Genomic DNA, 19,852 nt, shown 5'->3' on the forward strand with positions numbered 1-19,852 from the left:
GAATGAGTAAAGCAAATAATGGAGAAATAGGGAACAAGACATATGCATGTACGATCCCTTATTTTGCAATGAGATATAATAAATTAGAGCTTCGGGAGTTGTACTAATAATTGGAATTACACACTTCTTGGCCACTGTTGGAAGGCGTATCTGCTCCAGACCTCAAGTGAACCATTGTTGAGGCCTCACCTTGTCTTCTCCTTGATGGGAGGGGAAATAAGTGAGCACCTACATCATCGTTTTATCCTTCTCTCTGTCGGGTGAGTAGGTTGTGTTTTTCTAAAAGACAGCCACTGGTCTCTAGCCCTCCAAACCTCACAAACACTGAATATTATAAAGAGGTGGCTTCTGGGCTTCCAAAAGTTGACAAAACCCATAGAGAAAAAAAAAGTCCCAGTTGTATGTTTCTTCCTACAGAGCAGCATGCAATCAACTCATGGCAATCTCTTTTGAACATTTCCTTAGTGACAAAATGTTTTAGATCATGAAAACAAACATTCTTAGAAAGAAGAAAAAGTCTTACTGACCATAGATCCCAAAGAAAAACACCAGAAGCAGGTGGATGTTTTGGCCCCACGCATCCCTCAGGCAGTTTCTGTCCTTGTGGTTGCTGAGTTTGTAGTCACATGCCGCTTTGGTAATGTCAATCCAGAGAGGCCACAGACTGAAGAGCAACATGTAGATTACAAAGAGTATGGCTTTTGGATGGAACTGAGTTCAAATCCTGACTCCTCCTCTCTCTGGTGACTGTGGGGTTTATCTCTGTCCAGTGCCAAGCTCTGTAAATAGGGATAAGAGGGCCTACATCACAAAGTTGTAAGGATTGAACAAAACCATGCCTGCAGTAAGCATTCAGTCAATATCTTCCCCTTGTATTTAGTAAACAGTGCTTGTCTCCGGGAGGATCCCAAGTTTCCAGAGATGACATTCATACAAATGCTCCAGTCAGCACTAGCTGATGGACTAAGGGAAGGCATCAAGAACTTTTATACAAAATAGAAACTGAGGCACAAATTGTGGAATTAGTACCCAGACATTGAATCCTTTCCAATCATGGGACTGTGTCAGCTCCCTCAAATGAAGCTCTGTGCCCTAAGTTTGATACTGGGAATGAACATGAAATGATACATGGTTTGTTTGTTTCTTAAAATTTTTTCTAATGCTGTATCATATTTAAAATAAAAGCTAGGGAATCTCACGTTTAAAGTAGTTGTATTATACAAAATGCTAAAGCAGCACCACATTTTTCTCCTATACAGCAATCTGGTAACTTACACCAGGTTACCTGTGTAACAAACAGCACCCTGTGTGTTCAGTACAGCGTGTTCGGTGGAACCACGAAGTTCTGCATGGTTAGGGGTGGAGGCAGCTGTGTTGACAGGGATCCAGACCTCCACTTCCAGATCACTAGAGATCACCCCCACTTGAGATCACCAGATAGGGCTAGCCACGGTAGCTAATTGCATCCTTGATGAAGTATTTAACCAATTGTGGCCTATGTTTCCTCATCTACAAATAGGATAGACGATGATCTTTAAGGACGCTCAAAGCCCAGATATCATCTAGCCAGACAATAAAAGAGAAACAAACTCAATTTTACCCTTTCCTCTCAGTATGAACTGATAAACTAAGCTAGAAAAAGGTAATGCTTTCAAAATTCCAAAGCATTCGTTTCACAAGTCAAACAATTTTTATCACTTTTTTTTCTGATTTACAAAAGAGTTGAAAATACACTGCTACTATGTGTGTCCGGCACCGGGCCAGGTGCTTTATCTACAGCCCCTCAGTTCATCTGAGCACCTGGAGAGACAGAGGCAGGAACCAATACATGATGGGGGCTGTAGGTGCCACACACTGGGCTGGATGAGTTTCATGAATCACCTCACAAGGAGTGTATCAACATCCAGTGTACACCCCAAGATGGCAAGTATGAAGCACAGTCACAGTTTGAAGTCAGGTTTGACAGTTTCCAAAGCCTATGATCTTTCCTTAACTGCCTGCATCAAGTCAGGAGAGTTGGCCCATAGTGAGAGCTTTGCAGAAACAACATAACATTGAGCAGAAACTTCCTGTCTGTAGGCCTCGACATTCTCACAATGAAATCCCTTAGGCTAAGCCTCAAAGTTCTCCAAGGACCTTAGAGCTCTAAAATTCAATGATTATCTGGTCAATGCAACAACCACAGAAAGAAAATGTACTAAGTATCTGTGAAGCAGGGTTCATCTCTATGTCTAATTGGATTTCATTGCTATCTTAATTCTTATCTCCCAGTTCATCCCCTTGTCCACACCCCCACCCCGCCATAACAGATGATCTCCAGGGATTTGGGTATTGCAGAACAATTCAAATTAGTGGAATACATATTGCACAGTAATATACTTCACCATAAAAAAGGTGAGCAACCCACTTATGGAAGCTTCCAAATCAAATGACTTATTCCTCTTCTCACAGCTAATCAACAAGGGCTCAAGGGACAGTTATTTGTTGATCCTTGAGTGTAGGGTGTGTAGGGTGATGTCCCCTCTGACCCTTTCAATTCAGACATCTACCAAAAGGCCTGAGAAGCTATTGTACTTCTGGGACTATTCTTTGTTTTTTAAAAACAAAAAAAGTGCAGGAAGATATTCAGCGGAATAAAAGAGAAACATCGACGTTTCCATTGGTAATCTGGTCCGTGTGTTCCCTGCTACTGAGCATTTTCAGAAGGCCTGACTGTCTGGGTTAATTGTTTAATGCTTTTAGTTAGAATTAAACTTTGCACCTGCTCTGACAGTGATAAATTAAATGTGCTCCTTTTCCAATACTGTTGCCCTCTTTAAGTAGAGACCAAGAAGTGTATCTCCCTTCTTCCCCTGCGTTTGAGGAATCTCTGCTACACTGGAGTGTAAACCAGCATAATTTGTCACCAGAGCTAGCGCCAATTAAATTGATTGCGTCGGACTGAACTCTGGGACCCCTAATGCAAGCACTAAGGGAAAAATGGGCTCTTTTCTGCCCATTCCCCCATGTGGCACTTAGGCATAGCTCAACAGTGGAAGGCTTTCAAGGTTCAAAAGGGTTTTATTTTCAAAAGAAATGGGCATTGATCAGCTGCATTTAAAGGCAAAGATAATTCCAGAGCTTGAAGGCTGGATTTGTGTTTAAGGTCTAAATCTCTTTCTTTAACCTTGGGGGGCCAGTATAACATAAAAGCAACAAAGAGATTAAGATTACAAAGGGTTTGCAAGTGTAAATGATGCGGTGGTATTCTCCAAACATAACACAGTCCCCATTCACAAGCCCAGGCACAGGCCAGCATTTGATCTGTTGGTTTTACACCTGTAAAAACAACTTGTGTTTATTTGTCACTCAGCAAACCGTTTGGGGCAAGAGGGGAGAAAAAAGGAAAGTGGAAGAGGAGCGAACTTGCTCATACCACAGAGTTCAAACGCCTTCCCCAAACCAACTGAAAAGTAAACATGGTAAAGGTCAGCATGGCAGAGACAATCAGAAAATCCCTGCTCTTTGTCAGCGTAGCACACACTGCACAGGAACACGAGAAGTGGGACACTGTTCCAGCCCTCGGTTTTCTCCTCGTTATCCCGGCCCCTGATGCTTGGGTCTGTTATGCCACATCCTTCCAAGGGAGGCTGTAAACAAGCTGTAAGCTAATTTCAGCTCCTTCTTTTTCCTTTATTTATAGGCTACCAATTATGTGTTCCTCCCTCGTGCCCTTCAGTTCGGTTTCCCACAATCAGTCTTGTAGAATAGCACCATTTGAATAATCTCACGTCTCAATCAAGTCTACCAAGTCAGAGGCTCGGACTTCAAATTAGTTGATTCTAACACCACACGTGGTGAAACCAATGCAAGTGTGCCAGTTCTCTCAAGTTCAGATTTCATTCGTCATCTATTCTTTCATAAACTGTATCTCCCTCAGCAACATAGATCTTCAAACATTCACTCTATCCCCAGTTCTTCTTTTCACAAACCGAAGCCTTCTCAGGGACCTCAAGCCTTCATTGCTAAACCAGCTGGCAGCAATGGAGTCTTCCTGCTTTAGAGAAAGGAGAAAGGAACTGAGCCCATGGAGGTTTCCAAAGCCAAATTACACATCTGAGGACCCTGAGAAGGTTGGCAGTTTGGCATGAATACAGGTGGTTAAGAATTCAGGGCTCCTTTAAACTCACAGTCTTTAAAAGCCAACAAATAAGAGTTCATCATGTATTTAGGAGAGAAGCTATGCACCAATCAGAAGGAAATAGAAAGGGATGATTCAGTTGGCAGTTCCCTATCTCCCTAGCTTCTTGAGCAGTTCGGCTCTGGTCCCAAACTTGCATACTCTACCCAGAAAACAAAAGATATAAAAGGTGGTGCCATCTAGTAATTATTGAGTATAATTTTTGAGAGTCTGATCCTCTTTCCATGAATTTGGTCATATTTTTTCTAACCCTATTATTGCATAATCTCCTCTAATAATTCTCAGTTTTTAAAAAATCCTGTCTTGTTATATTCCCAAAGATACTTTGCTATGCCAGTGATGTATTAGAGTCTTCTGTTAGTTTTCCATGCCGTGTAATAAATTATGATAAACATAGTGGTTCAAAACAATATCCATTTATTATCTCACAGTTTCTGTACAACAGAAATCTGAGAACAGTTTAGCTGAGTCCTCTGCTCCAGGTCTCATCAGACTGAAATCAAGGCTTCAGCAGGGCAGCAATCTTATCCAAGTCTTGAGGTCCCCTTTAAGCTCACTGGTTACTGGCAGGATTCATTTACTTCAGTTTCTGGTTTCTTACTGGCTGTTGGATCGATCTCACTCTCAGCTACCAGACCCACCCTCCTATCCTTGCTCTGTGGCCTTTCCATAGGCACTTCACAGTGCTGTTTGCTTCCTGAAAACAACAAGAGAATCTCTCTGACTTCTTTTAAGATTCTGCCTGTTTAGGTCAAAGCCACCCAGGATAATATCCCTTTTGATTAGCTCAAATTCAACTGATTAGGGACCTTACTTACATCTGCAAAACATCTTCGCCTTTGCCATATAGCATAACCTAATCACAAATGTGATGCCTTTTATAGGATCCCACTGTTTTTATAACCCCAATTTTCATTTGTTTGTGAATTCACAAAGGAGTCACTGTCATGGCAGAGTTTTGTGAAGGAGGAGGAGGAGGAGGATGAGGAGAACAAGGAAGGAGGGAAAGAAGGAAGGAAGGACGGGAGTGAGGGAGGGAAGGGAAAGAGAGAGAGAGAGAAGATAAAGTTTTCTCTGTTCTAGTTGACTGTGTCCTTATTGGGTTATTAGGGAGAATATGTGACATGTATGTTAATGATGAAAAAGAAACACATCCCTCCGATATAAAGGAATGTTGGTCCTTATTACTGCTACCAGATTATCCTTCCCAAAATACCACTTTCAACCAGTCAGTCTCCTATTCAATGACTGCCAATGGCATCCCACATTATACCACATCGAGCCAAATTGCCACATCAATTTTATTTGTCTCAGCCTGGCACTCAAAGCCTTCTATAGACTGATCCCACTACTTAACAAACCAGATTTCCCAAAACTGCTCAACACAATTCCTATAAGCTTTTGCTGTTCTACAGGCAAAAACGGTGATTTCTACTGCCATAGTTAGCCTACCTACATGCTTTACTTACCTTCTTACCTACAAACACCATTCCACTGAATTCTCTTACTACATTCCTCCATCTACAGCAGACTAGGAGCTAAAGGCATATTCATTCTCATGTGCTCCAGGAAAATGTTGCAAACCAACTTAAACCTCTAAGCTTTCTTCTCCAAATTACTGATTTTGCAGTCCAAATTGAATTTAGCCCTCATTGTGTATCTTTTCTAGGTTTTTGCTCCACATGTCTTGTTTCCTAAGATGGTTCTTTGTGTAGTCCAGAACAAGGTTTTGTTTTTCCAATGATCTGAGTGTTATTTTATTTTTATTTATTTTTTATTTATACAAAGTTATGGGGTACATGTGCAATTTCCCTACATATGTAGATCACATATATCTTTTAATAGCAAGATTTGAAATCAGTTTAGTAGGTTGAACCAGAATTTGTTAATTGAAGTAGTTGGATAGGAAAGGGGATAGAAAGTCAGTACTGTATAGATAGCAAGAGTGTCTGGTTTGGTGAAAATTTTGGTTTTAATATGTATTTGTGTGTATGCATAAACTAAAACATAAATTTGTGGTGTTAGTGTGTGGTATTGTATAATGACATAAAATGTATTGATATTTTGTATTATTGAAAGACAGTTTTTCAAGAATTTGAAGGCCTTGGGAAAAAAAAAAAAAGCACAATATTCATGGCCAAAGTTCACGCAAAAATCAGGCAGGGTCAGAAAGACATCAAAGGTCTCTATAGGAAATCAGGCACCCAGCAGCCCTAAACCAAATAAAGTGCCTTTGCCATCATGGAAACAGATCTTGTGTCCATACTGTCTACTGATACAGGGAATGATAATGAGTAATACTGACATCATTTTATCATTTGCAAAGGGCTTTCACATTCTTTATGTCACCAGCAATTCCATAAGTCAAGCCCAGCAGACATTTCTTATGATTTCCATTTGTGAAAATAAGAAGCTTATGGCTGGGCACAGTAGTTCACTTCTATAATCCCAGCACTTTGGAAGGCCAACGTGTGAGAATCACTTGAGCCCAGGAGATTGAGGCCAACCTGGGCAATATAGTGAGACCTCATCTCTACAAAAAAAAAAAAAAAAAACTTAAAAATTAACCCGGTGGCATACACCTGTAGTCCTAGCTACTCAGCCTTCTGAGGTGAAAGGATTACCTGAGCCTAGGAGTTTGAGGCTGCAATGAGCTGTGATTGCACCACTGCCCTCCAGCCTGGGAGACAGAGTGAGACCCTGTCTCAAAAAATAAAATAAAAAGTGTTTGAGAGGTTAGGTGGCTTGTCCAAGGCCATATATAGTAAGTAGATCAGTGTTAGAAAATGAACTCAAATCTTCTGACATGCAACCCAAGTTCTTTCCTCTATGTGCTTAGAATATTATAGACTGATCCATCCAAATCCTCCCCATTGTTAAGGCTCCAAGGCAAATCCTACCTCCTCCAGAAAGGCCACTCTGACAGTCTCCATGACCTAAGCCACGACTTCTAGCACTGTCTCACCTGGATCTTGGATTGTTCCAGATAAGTAATGCTTCTTCTCTAGCTCCATTCCAAGTCCCTAAAAGGTGGGGGCTGTTACATATTCCTCTTGTTAAATTCTCATTTATTGCTTAACTGCTTCAGCCTGCCAAAGTCAGGTTAGGCATTTCAGAGAAGTGAATCAACAGTGTGGGACCAGAAATGTGTCAAAGCAATTGGCAAAGTTGAAGTTCAGCCCCATGAAGCCCCAGCCTTTTATTTCAAACCATCAAGCATTTATAGGATGCCTACACCAGGAAAGCACAGTGAAAAGTGATATGGAGCTTACAACTTAATGGTGCAGGCAGACAGGCAGGCAATGAACTACAGCGCATGGCAGAAGGGAATAAGGGCTAACTCAGGTATAAGATACAGGCTGTCGAAACAGGAAAGCGTGATGAAGGAAGGGTAAGAGAGGGCTTCACTGTGAAAGTAGCATCTGAGTTGAGCCACGAAAGTCAGCGAGGATGTCACCAGCAAAAGCCTTCGACACATGTCATTAGCTCCATTTGCAGGACTCCTTTTCAGATTCCCTGGGGCAGCAGGATCAGGAGCAACAGAGATTAAAGCAGTCGGTCACAGGCAGTCCAGAAGGACCTGCCCCACTTGGCTTTAAGACTTCTGCCAATATCTAGGCTGGAAAGAGGGCTAAGCAGCCAGAGGTCAGAGGTTTATCCCAGAGGCCCGCTGCCTAGGTCATTCTGGTGGTCAGCTCCAAGTTGCAATGAAAGAGGCCTAACCGCTGGCTCCCGGGAGCATGTAAAACCAATTGTAATCAGGTTGCTATTTTGCAGAGTGTAGATTGTATCAACTAGCAGCCCTAATCTGTGAATGTCTGGAATACGAATGAGTGGATTAGCCTTTCAAACCCTCTTGGATCAGGTCAAAGTCACGCTGGGGTCAGTGCTCAGAGCCAGGTCGGATCTCCCCCAAGGAAGGCTTGTATTTTGACGTTGTTTGGTCAATAGTAGGGAGGTCTCTTTTCCCTTGATTTACTGTTTCTCTGGTTGCAAGGCAGTTGCACATTTCTCCTGGGGTTCAGGAAACTCCAGAAAGCCAGGGAGAAGAAACTATCAATTGAATTTTGGTCCATATGGACCCCTCGCAGGGGTAAAGCCCATGACACCAGGAACCTCAGACTCCCCCCAAGTTCTCTGATCAGGTTTTGAAGGCGAAGCATGTTTGATTAAGGATTATTCCACACATAGGTGCCAAGAACTGGCTGGGGGAATTTCCACACCTCACTTTCAACCCAGCAGAGGAGTGCTGTGTAACAGGATGCAGTCCTGTCTTCCCTTTACATCCCAGAAGCCTGTGCTGAGGGTCTCTTCAGTCATTACCACCAACTCTCTTTAGCCACTTTATGGCCAAAGGCTTAAAATTTCTGATGTGCTTATTAATGTGAATTATAACTCCTTCCCACACCTATCTCCCTCCCCCTCCCCACAGAGGACAGATGAATTATACTCATATCAGAGATGAGAAGACTGAGAGCAGAGAGAGATGAAATGTTCTGGCTCATTCTAGATTCACATTCTCCAATCAGAGCTCCCATTTCCCAGAGCCAGTGTGGAAGCCACATGAAGACTGGAGTGTGTGCTGCTGGAGAGCACACATTCCCAAGAGACTTGTTGGGAGGGCCGAGTATAAATCTTACCAGTACAGACTCCCTTCTTTAAAATAACATCTTTTGTTTCTCACTGATATAAAAGCAATAAATCTCCATTGAAAAAAAATGGAAAATATAGAAAAGAAGAAAATAAAGATCATTCCACGATTCAATACTCAGAGACAACAATTGTTAACATTTGGTATCCTTCAAATATTTTTGGTATGCATGAATTTCTTTTTTCCAAACTAAGTTACACTTCAATATACTTGAGCATTCTGTTGCTTTACATATAACAGTCTCTTGTATGTCTCTGTGTTGATAACTATTACTCTACTACAGCATTTTACATAACTGCATGATCATGCTCTGCGGGGATGTGCTGTAATTTATCTTACCAATCCCCATTTTTGGACATTTGAGTTGCTTCCAAATATTCTCAAATATAGACAAGGCTGTGATGGAAATCCCAGCTATATTAAGGAAGGATGAGACAATATGGTAAAAGTCCCAGGGGGCTGGGGTGCCATGGCCAGATCTCAACTCACTGCAATCTCCACCTCTCGGGTTCAAATGATCCTCTGCCTCAGCCTCCAGAGTAGCTGGGACTACAGGCACACGCCACCCACCGTGCCCAGCTAATTTTTGTGTTTTTAGTAGAGATAGGATCTTGCCATGTTGGCCAGGCTGGTCTTGAACTCCTGACCAAGGGTGATCAGCCCACCTCAGCCTCCCAAAGTGCTGGGATTACAGGCATGAGCCACCACGCCTGGCTGATTAGTCTATTTTTTTTATGGAAAGGGCACTCAAGTGAGGCTTGGTATCTCCTTCCCTGGATCCTTTTATAAACAGGATCTATGGCCAGCACATTTTGATGGTACAGATGGCCTTGGAAAGGGGAACAATTAAACTAAGAGTTGGGAATGCCGATTCTATCACCAACTCATAATTCACTGTGCAACTTTGAACAAGTCACTTTACCTCTCTGAACACGCTTTCCTCATCCATAAAATGAAGGGACTGGGTTAGATAACTTTAGTATTCTTTCCAGCCCTAACACTGTGGTTCTACAATATTTTTAGAAAGACAATACTCAAAGCCAAATTAATGAATGTTACAGAACTATCTATTATCAAAGGTCGTTTGTGTGATCTTTTTTGTGAGTCAGAAGAGCAGTTCTCAGCCTGTGTTGGAATGCAACTGTGTGTCCCTATCAAAAACAACACCCATCACAGGCAAATTGTTCCTCAACATCATTTATGATTTGAAAAAAATCTATTATGTTTAATAATTGAGATTCATGATTTCCCTCATAGTAAGGTCCCTGTCACTTCCACTCTGGCACACTCTTGAGAGTGCATGAGAACTGAGCGGATGTGGAGTTCATGTGCCCAGAAAGGCACAGAACTTTGCATCTATATGATTGGGTGGCCTCCTTAGGACTGAGTCCCTGCAGTTTCCAAAGAGCCGTAAAAGGACATTACTGCTCCTGCTCACCCTCTTCACCCTCATTCCCAGGGGAAAGCAGACCAATTGCATCCATCTGAGAGACAAGGAGCCTGAAGTAAACATGTTCCTTCTCTAAACAACAATAAAAGTGACTCTCATGCTTCAGGCACCCGGGCGTAAGCCTGCAGCACTTGCCTGACGTCAGCCCTTTGCTGCCTGATCTGGGCGTGCCCGTGGCAGTATGTTGCACAACGCTGGGGAAACTGGTGGTCACATCCACTGGGCAACAGGATCACCACTACTCTGTGAGAAGGGCCTTCTCAGGGGGACTAGGGAGTGACTGGACCCCAAGGGAAGGCAGGGTGTGGACCAGCAGAGAGGATAAGGGAAAGGAAATTCCCTGCAGGGTGAGCCAAAACCCCTGGGATCTGTGTTCCCTCCACATGGGCAATCAGCCAGCGCCATGCAGCCCTCGTCAGGCAGCCTTGGTTTCAAGGGCTGTCCCTGGCTCTGCCTCCCTTTTTCTCAGGCAACTAGTGACCAAGTGGCCACTTGGCTCACATCCAACCTTGTCTCTGCTCATGGCACCCATGTTCACTGTGTCATGCAGGGGAGGAGGTCATCTCCATGAAGCTCTTGGTGGGCTCTGTGTGTGAGGGCTCCCACCCTACCTCTGAAATATGCAAGGGACACTAAGGCCAACATGGGGCTCATCTCCCTCCCATATCAGTAAACTGTTCCTGAGGCTACAGCCTCTGCTGAATAACCCCCTCCAAGCCGGGAGTATAGAGTGCATTTTATCCCTAGCTGAGAATGCAATACAGAACAAACGAACAGAGCTGGCAGTAACCACCAAGAGCGAGAAAAGATCTTCGGTGCGGAAGGACACAGGCTGACTCAGACACTCAAAATTACCGTCGGGGCCATGTTCCCAGAGTAGCTCCGCTTAGGAGGGAGAAAAATTCAGTCAATCCCAAAGTAGTCATAAATAGATGGATATATATCCAGATGTGTGTGTGTGTGTGTGTGTGTGTGTGTGTCTGTGTGTGTGTGTGTGGAGAGAGAGTGTATGTGTGTCTGTGTCTGTATCTAGAGAGAGAGAAAGAGAGACAGAGAGAGATTGAGAGTGAGTGAGTGACAGTAGTGGGCAGGGGAATACAGCAATTTTCCTGTCCAGGGACTGCCCCACTCATTCAAATCTTGGCTCTGGTTGACGAGTCTAAAGAGAACTGAGATTCTGTAAGGCTACATTCCTCCTCCTCCTCCTCCTCTTCCTCCTCCTCCTCCCCCCTCGTTTTCTTTCCTCCCTCCTCCTCCCCCCTCCTCCTCATTCTCTTCTTCCCCCTCCACCTCCTTCCTCCTCATTCTCTTCTTCCCCCTCCTCCTCCTTCCTCCTCATTCTCCTCTTCTTCCCCCTCCTCCTCCTTCCTCCTCTCCCACCTCTCCCTCCTCGTCCAGAAGCTCCTCCTCCAAGAATTTTCCTGATCCTTTCTGAAGGACCTGGATACTCGAGAAAGAATAACTCATGGTTGGCCAGTCAAAGATTGGGAAGACCTTGAGGCAACTATCAGAGGAAGTTAGATCAGTCCCAGCTTTCCACCCCACTGGCCTAGGTCCTGGGGAGACAAGGTGTGGAGGGGAGCACAGAAGAATGGGCCCTTGTTGAAGTTCTAGCAGGAACTCGCTGTGGGACTTGGGGACCACCGAGCTTCAGCCAACTCAGCCCTCTTGCCTTTCAGTCTGGGGATTTTAATGCATGCCCAGCCTCACTTGCCAGGTTCTCATGAGGCTGCGTGGGAACAGCTCCAGTTCAGCCAGCACAGAGGCTCCTTCCATGGGATGCTCCTGGAGTACAGACATGGGGACAGTAGGTCCCCACCTGACAATCCAATAGAGCTAACCCTTGTGTGAGCCAACAAGTCACAATGTAGGTCAACAAGCTTTTGCATCCGCAAAAGCACAAAAGGACAGGAATGCATGGGAAAAAGAAAAAGACAAAATGTCTATGTACAAGGAACACAGACATATTGAGGTGCAGGCTTCATCCTGGGGAGGCCAAACAAGGCCTTCTGGGAGAGCAAGACCTGGACTGGCTGCAGGTGGAACATGGAAGGGCATTCCAGCTAGAAGGAAGTGTGTCTGCAAAAGCACAGACGTGGTGTCTGTGGAGAATCCAAATTCATTTTCCCAACAGTACCTCCCAGTCTACAGTGCTCCATGGGCTCAAAGCGTTCTCACATGTTTTCCATTTTAGTCTTCAAAATTCTGTGAAGTAAGTGATTCCCCATTTCACAGGAATTGAACTTGTCAAAATGTAAACCTTCATTGAGCACCAACGACATGTAAGGCAGAAGCGCACTGTGGTCAGGAGCTTATTCACCAATCACATTGCCCAGCTCCTCATTCACTAGTGACAGAGGCAAGGCATTTACCCACCAGGGCCTCACTTTTGGCACATGCAAAATGAGAACTGTAATTGTCTTACCTCATTGGGTTGTTCTGAGAATTAATTGAGATAAGCAAGAGATAATTCAGAGAATGAAATGAAAGCATATAGTGTTCAGCCTGGTATCCAGCACATACTAAACAATTGCTCAGTCAACATGGGTGAGATCATTAGCACACAATACTTGCATATAAGACCTGCTAGCTGCTGTGTGATCTTGGGCAATTTTATGTGATCTAATGACCTTGGTCTTTCTGAACTTCAGTTTTCCTGTCTGTAGAACAACCTGGTTGGATTAGGTCATCTCTAAATTTCCCATCAGCTCTAACATTCAGTGATTCTAAACAGTTCAAAGCCTGCTATAAAGCATCTCAAATATTCAACAACATTTTCCCAAACGCTCTCAACCTGCCCAGCACTGTCTTGGAAACAGAGAAATTCCTCTGAAGAGATGGATAGAGATGCCAATGGATATTACGTTGCAATGGAATGTGTATCTATGGAGGTCAGAGATTGAGTTTTGCAGTGGGGCAGAGCTTGCCCCAAGCTTCCATGGTTCTCTAAGCGGGGTCCGTGAAACAGCAAAATCAGCGTCGCGTGGAAGCTTGTCAGAGATGCAGGTCACCAGACCCACCTCAGGCCTGTGGAATCAGAAAGTCTGAAAGTGGGGCCCAGAAATCTGAGTTTTAACAAACCATCTAGGCAACCTGGACACAAGCTAAAGTTTGAGAACCGCTGCTCTAGGACAACAGAGGAAGCCTCTGTGGCTAAGAGTCAGCCCTTACTATCACTCAGCTTTCCTCATCTCAAATCATGAAAATCCAAGCAGAGGCAGCACGGGGAATGTCCCCCAGCCTCCCCACCATGCCCCGTTTCCTTGCCTTTGGTCTCAAGAGTGACCAGTAATAAGCAAGCAGTGGGAGTCTGAGGCCAAGTCGAACCCAAGAAGAGTGCCCTTTCTGCATTCCCACCCTCCATCCCTCACCAGGTGGTTCCCAAGGCCAGACAAAGCTGCATCCGGAAAACATTAAAGCAGCTGCACAGAAAGGGTCTGAAAACCACATGAATTGCTGAGGAGACCAGAGGAAATGTGAGGCCACCTTGGGGGAAGTCCTGGCAAGAAGGGAGTGTTTGTGAGGAGCTAACAGGAGGCCCCATGTCCCCAGCTTCAGGTGTTTTGTGTCTCCCAAACTCACCTCAGCAGCAGCCAGTCTCAGGCACCGGCCCTGTGCCTCCGCCCTGACTTCTGGAGACTTTGGTCTAAGAAGGCTGCCCTGCCACCACCCTTCACTCCTTCCTCCTTGGACTCCTGGTGGGTAACTAGAAGGAACAAAGCAAAAGTGTGTGTTCGGGTTTTGTTTTTTAAGATTGGATGGGGTATTTTTTTTTTCTAACTTAAGAGAATCTTTTCTACATCTGGATAGATTGCCAGCAGGCTGCAAGCTCTGACAGGAACATTGAACCATCACGAGAACCCTAGGCCCACACAGCATCCTACACAGGCCAGGCACACTGTGGCAGAATGAATGTGCTCTAGGGTCTTCAAAGCGAAATCTTCTTCCTTCATCCCAAATCTCCAATTCTCCTGCTAATTCATTGCTCATTCCTTCTATTTCACAGCCTTCAAGGAAAGCCAGTGAGCCCATTTCAGACCCTTTTCTGGGCACAAGGCAGCTCCCTGGGTGATGGTTCCCCACCGTGAGCTCAGGTACTTTCATAGTGAGGCCAGGATCACCTCCCTGCCTTCCCAGCACAGCCTCACTTTCAGGAACTTCCAAACATGGTGCCATGGGAACCCAGGGACCCACCACTCTTATCTACTTATACCTTTCATTCCCTTCATCTATAATTCAGAAGGAAAGAGAGCAAGTAGGCGAGATAGCCAAAGAGTGAATACTGAGATGACAGCGTATTAGCAAACAAAATAGAAAGAACACCTGGGGACTCAGGACTGGGAGAGCGTACCAGGTGAGGATAGAACCTCAACTTGGTTTCCTATGCTTTGGCTAAATGGCATGGCATCACTTTTTCTTCTTGAAAAGCTGATGAGTCTGTTTTTGGATTTATAGACAAAATGGTTGTTAATACACAACAGTCAATGTAAGATTTTCCATCACCCATTGGTGGGAAATTGTATCTTCTACATTTTGTATTTCCTCTATCCCCTGGACAGCTGTTGGATGAGCTGATCTCAACCTCTAGAGAGTAAAAATAGGCAAGGACTTTAGACCTATGACCAGGTGATCAGCTTAGGCCATTGATGACCATTACTTCAGCCAAGCAGACTGTTCAAGCTGCTTTTCCATCACCTCTCATCCGATCTCATTTTAATTCCCTTCTAATGTTTAAAGACTTCCAAGCTAAAAATATGAGCATCCAGCCATCTTCCATCGCAACGACAAAGTCTTCCCCACAGACAATTAAGGAATGAAATTGTTATTTACCAACTTTATGCTCTAAATGTGAGCTATCTAGGTTGGTGCAAAAGTAATCGCAGGTTTTGCCATTGAAAGTAATGGCAAAAACCACAATTACATTTTTATCAGCCTAATATTTCTGATAGAATTTATAAACTTGGAAGGGTAGGTGGCTGGAGTTTCAAAAATTATCTCAGCCTCGTTGGCATAATACTATTACCTTGATGTTTTACTTTTTCAAAAGAAAATTTGTTTCTGAGTTTTCTCTTCCTCCTGTTTCTCTTCTTCCCTCCCTTTTGCCATTCCTCCCCTTATTTACATTCTCCCTTTCATATCTCCTTTCTCAAACTAAAGCAATATACAACTTTGGCTGGGAAGAGTGATTACACACAGATTCAAGTGGCTAAACTTTTATGTATTCCTTTCTCTTAAAAAAAAAATAAAAATAAAAAAGGCCAGGTGCGGTAGGTAGCTCATACTTGTAATCCCAGAACTTTGGGAGGCCAAGGCATGTGGATCACAAGTACAGGAGTTTGAGATGAGCCTGACCAACATGGTGAAACCCTATCTCTACTAAAAATACAAAACAAAAAATATCTGTATTCCCAGCACTTCAGGAGGCCAAGGTGGGCAGATCACCTGAGGTCGGGATTTTGAGACCAGTCTGACCAACATGGAGAAACCCCGTCTCTACTAAAAAAAAAAAAAAAAAAAAAAAAATAGCCAGGCATGGTGGCGCACCCCTGTAACCCCAGCTACTCGGGAGGCTGAGGCAGAAGAATCGCTTGAACCCAGGAGGCAGAGGTTGCGGTGAGCGGAGATCACGATCACGCCATTGCACTCCAGCCTGGGTGACAGCGAGACTGTATCAAAAAAAAAAAAAGAAAGACATCTCTAAGAGAAAAGAACTAATAAAGTCCTATATTGTTGACGATGGTGATGCAGCAGCACAAACAAATTATAGTGTTCAGAAAGTTTGAGAGACTGAAGAGAAATGTATAACATGTAACACCAAATTTGCCTGTCAAGGGTTTTTTTTTTTTTTTTTTTTTTTTTTTTTTTTTTTTTTTTTTTTTTTTTTTTTTTTTTTTTTTTTTGTTCTTAAAGCTGATGTTTGCAGCGATTTGCTTCACTATAGGAAATTCCAGATTCAAGAATACTGATTTACAACTTCAATCATCACCTGGCAAATACAGCCCTTGCTCAGTGAGAGCTGATCCATAACAGGTATTTCAAATTTTCATAAGTCACAACATATCAACCCTAAAGTAAAGAGTTTCATTCACAGGAAACAATTTTCTGAAATCAGCAAATATTTTCTATAAAGAAAGAAAAAGTAAAGAATAAAGGGTGAACAAAAACCCTCCCCTCAAGATAACTTTATACCTGAACATAGGAATCCATATGCTGAAATATGGTGAGCTCTGCGGTTTTTATTACTTTTATTATACCTCTCTCCCACTCCCCAGGTTTAACTCTTGTCTTCCTCTGCCCAAGTAGCTTTCCAGAAATTGACATAGATGGGCTAGTAGCCTTCATGGAACACCCAGAGTTAACCTGTAAGTCCCACAGCTTCTGCCAAAAGCTGTTGGCTGCTTACTGTCACAAAACATTGTGTCTGAGCCACTGTGACATCCTTCTTCAAGTTTTCATGGAACATGAGACCATTTCAGCATTGAATCATTGCCTCTGATCTATTGTGTATGTAACCAAAAAAAAAAAAAAATTGCTGCTGCTGCTGCCAAAACCATTAATCCCTAGTCTGATATAGAAGTACAAAGATTAGAAATGCCACCCTTTTAGTAAAAGTTCTTTCTTTCCTATAACTCTTTGTACTATTCATTTTTTGAAAATACATGATGTTTTTACTTCTCCCAAAAAATTTAATTGTGTCTGGAAAATGTATGCAGTTACTAGTGAAACCAAAATGTCTAGATAATTTCTAGATTAATAAGAAATATGTGACTGAAAATTTGAACAATAAAAAATTTGTTTCAAAGATACTTCCCAAGTTATTCATTTTTAGTATATTTAATGTATTTTTGTTGAAAATATCTTTTTGTTCATTTTTAAAAGAAAAAGTTATTCTGTAAAAGCGAAGCCTTTTAGCATTACTAGAATGGTTCACTAATTTCTTTACAAAAACTCAAATAACAAACGGGAAATTTTCAGGCTAGAGCTAGGGCTTCTGATTTGTTTAAAGGTGGAAATATGTATCCAATGCAAACTTATCGAAAGACTAATATACAAAGTTTAAAAATCATCAAGGCTTCTGTGCCCTCAAATTACTTTGGGGGGGCGGAAATAATCGTGGTGCTCTATATCATATGTTGAAGAGCAGCACCTAATGGTAGAATTCGGTATTGCAGGATAGCTCTCTTAGGCATTGGAAATATGGCTGGCAAAAGAAGCCTAAGAAGTTAGGACATTCATTCTCCAAAGTAAAATGCATTCCTTCATCTACAGCAGGTAGAGATAAAGGAGGCGATGAAAGAAAAGTGTTGCCAAGAATCTGGTAGTTCTAAAGTAATTGCAAAAGCATATTCAATATTTCTTGAGGAACCCACAGACCTGGCTACCAAATTAGCATTGCATTCATATAATATTTTCAACTTATTACTTGTTAAATTTTATGAATATCCAAGTAACTTTTTATAGAATCAGTTGGAAAAATTAGATTTGTTATAAAGCCAATTTTATTAAACAACAATGATTTTGTAAAGTAAAAGATAATGATATCATCAATTACTCATGAAAATAGAGGGATAGGACAAGGACAATGAAAAATTACACATAATCTATTTTATTTCTATTTGGCTTTGAAATGAAAAGCACAATTCCACTGCACAAAGAAACTGTCAAGCCCATAAAATTTAGTGATAAAAATCAGTAAGATCATTTAGACTCAAAAAATCATTTGACTGCCTTTATTATTTTAAAGGGCTTTGTCAACCCTTATTAACACACATAGTCTACAAAAACTAACCATTTTAAATAAAGAGAACTGTTTAATGAGTGGCACTTTTGTTACTCACCTACTGCTTGATTCTGTTAAAACAGAATTTACGTAGCCAAATTGCCAGTCAAAATGTTGAGAGCCATTTTTGGATATAAAGAGAGAGAGGGATCATATCTGAGAACACTCCCACTCTGACTCCATGCCCAGCCTCTCTTCTGAATTAGTTTAAATGCTGGCAGAAGTAAAGAGCATAAGTTTAAATGCTGAGCAGAAGCAAAGAGGAGAACTCTAACCTCCATGAATAAGCACCAGTAGATTATAAAGAGCTAAACACAGTGGCCTCATGGAGTCAACAAAACACACACTGAAACCAAATCTTTTCATCTTCAAAACAGAGCCTTGTTTCTCCTAAATTATGATGCTAAATTTCAAGTACTCCAAACCTGGTTTAGAGTGCTATTTCATGAATGTTCAAATGAAAAAAAAAATGCATCTAGATAAGGGATGGTAAATAGAGTACATATTACTTACATGTTATTAGATTACAAATTACAACTGCAGCTTAAACAACATAACGTTTACCATCTCACAGTTTCTGTGAATCAGAACAAGCATGCTTAGCTTAGCTGGATCCCCTATAAGGCTGCCATCAAGGGACTGTCAGGGCTGGGGTCTCATCTGAAGCTCAACTGGAGAAGGATTCACTTCCAAGTTCACACAGTTGCTAAAAGCACTAAGTTCCTTGGCTGAACACTATGGAACTGAGGCCGCATCTATCTGTCATCCAGATAGATTCCTTGGCAAATGACCCTCTCCACAGGCAACTCCCAACATGGCAGCTTACTTCTTCAAAGTCAGCCACAGAGAATGGTGAAACACAGCTATCACAATCTTATGTAATGAAATCACGTACACACAATTACACACCTTTGCTGTATTCTGTTAGTGGAAGCAAGTTCCAGATCACTCCCACTCTTAAAGGGAGAGGTTTACTCAAAGGTGTGAAAAGTAAGAGGTGAGAATTATGAGGGAAGCCATAGAATAGGTCCACCACAGGTTATTAGAAAGCTCGTGGCAGTTAATTGGCAAAAGCTACCTGCAGTATGAAGTCAGCAAAGATTCTGAACCTCATCTCAGCTCATTCATTCAACATCTGGTTTTTTTGAACATACACTATTTTCTCAATAAATGAGAAAGATATAGTGGAGAATAACACAGATACAGACCTAACCCTCATGGAGCTTACATTCTAGTAAGTGGGGACAAAAAGTGAATTGTAACATCAGAGAGTTCATGAGAAGTTACAAAGAAACATCATACCTTAGAGTTGAAGAGATTTTGAAATCCACTCACTCCATGCCCTCATTACAGAGGCTGTGGTGATGAGTGGAATGGCCAGCAAAGACTGCAGCAATTTCACCAGCTTCACTGCTACCAGTTAGGAGCTTTGTGAACTTAGGTGAATTCATTCGCCACTCCAAGCCTTCATTTTTACAACTGTAAAATGGGGAGAAGGTTGGAATAAGTGGTGTCAACAATTCTTTCTAGTTTTAATCTTTTATGGGTAAATTTTACATAAAACAGGAACTAATCTGTTAAATGTTATTGGTTTAAAATTTTTAAGTAAATATTTGTAAATTCTTACTATATTTCTATCATATTCAAAACATTAAATGGTAATCCTCAACAACTGACATACAAAGCAAATGTTTTCCTTACAATTCCTCTCACGTGAGCCTAATTTACCATCTTCGGCTAATAGCAAGCAAGTTATTGATTTATCAGGGTAAATTTCTATTCATTGTTATT

General features: G+C 42.2%; 1 long non-coding RNA gene across 1 annotated transcript; it reads right to left on the bottom strand.

Moving 5' to 3' along the window:
• Positions 1-532: 532 nt before the first annotated feature.
• LOC119473666 lies at positions 533-19,497 on the bottom strand. Its single transcript, XR_005202872.1, has 3 exons — positions 19,364-19,497; positions 13,864-13,987; positions 533-779 (listed from the first exon to the last, which is right to left on the bottom strand). It is a non-coding gene; the product is annotated as an uncharacterized LOC119473666 (long non-coding RNA).
• Between the last annotated feature and the right edge of the window lie 355 nt (positions 19,498-19,852).

This window comes from Cebus imitator, unplaced genomic scaffold, assembly GCF_001604975.1.
Source record: "Cebus imitator isolate Cc_AM_T3 unplaced genomic scaffold, Cebus_imitator-1.0 Scaffold175, whole genome shotgun sequence".
NCBI classification, from domain to species: Eukaryota; Metazoa; Chordata; class Mammalia; order Primates; family Cebidae; genus Cebus; species Cebus imitator.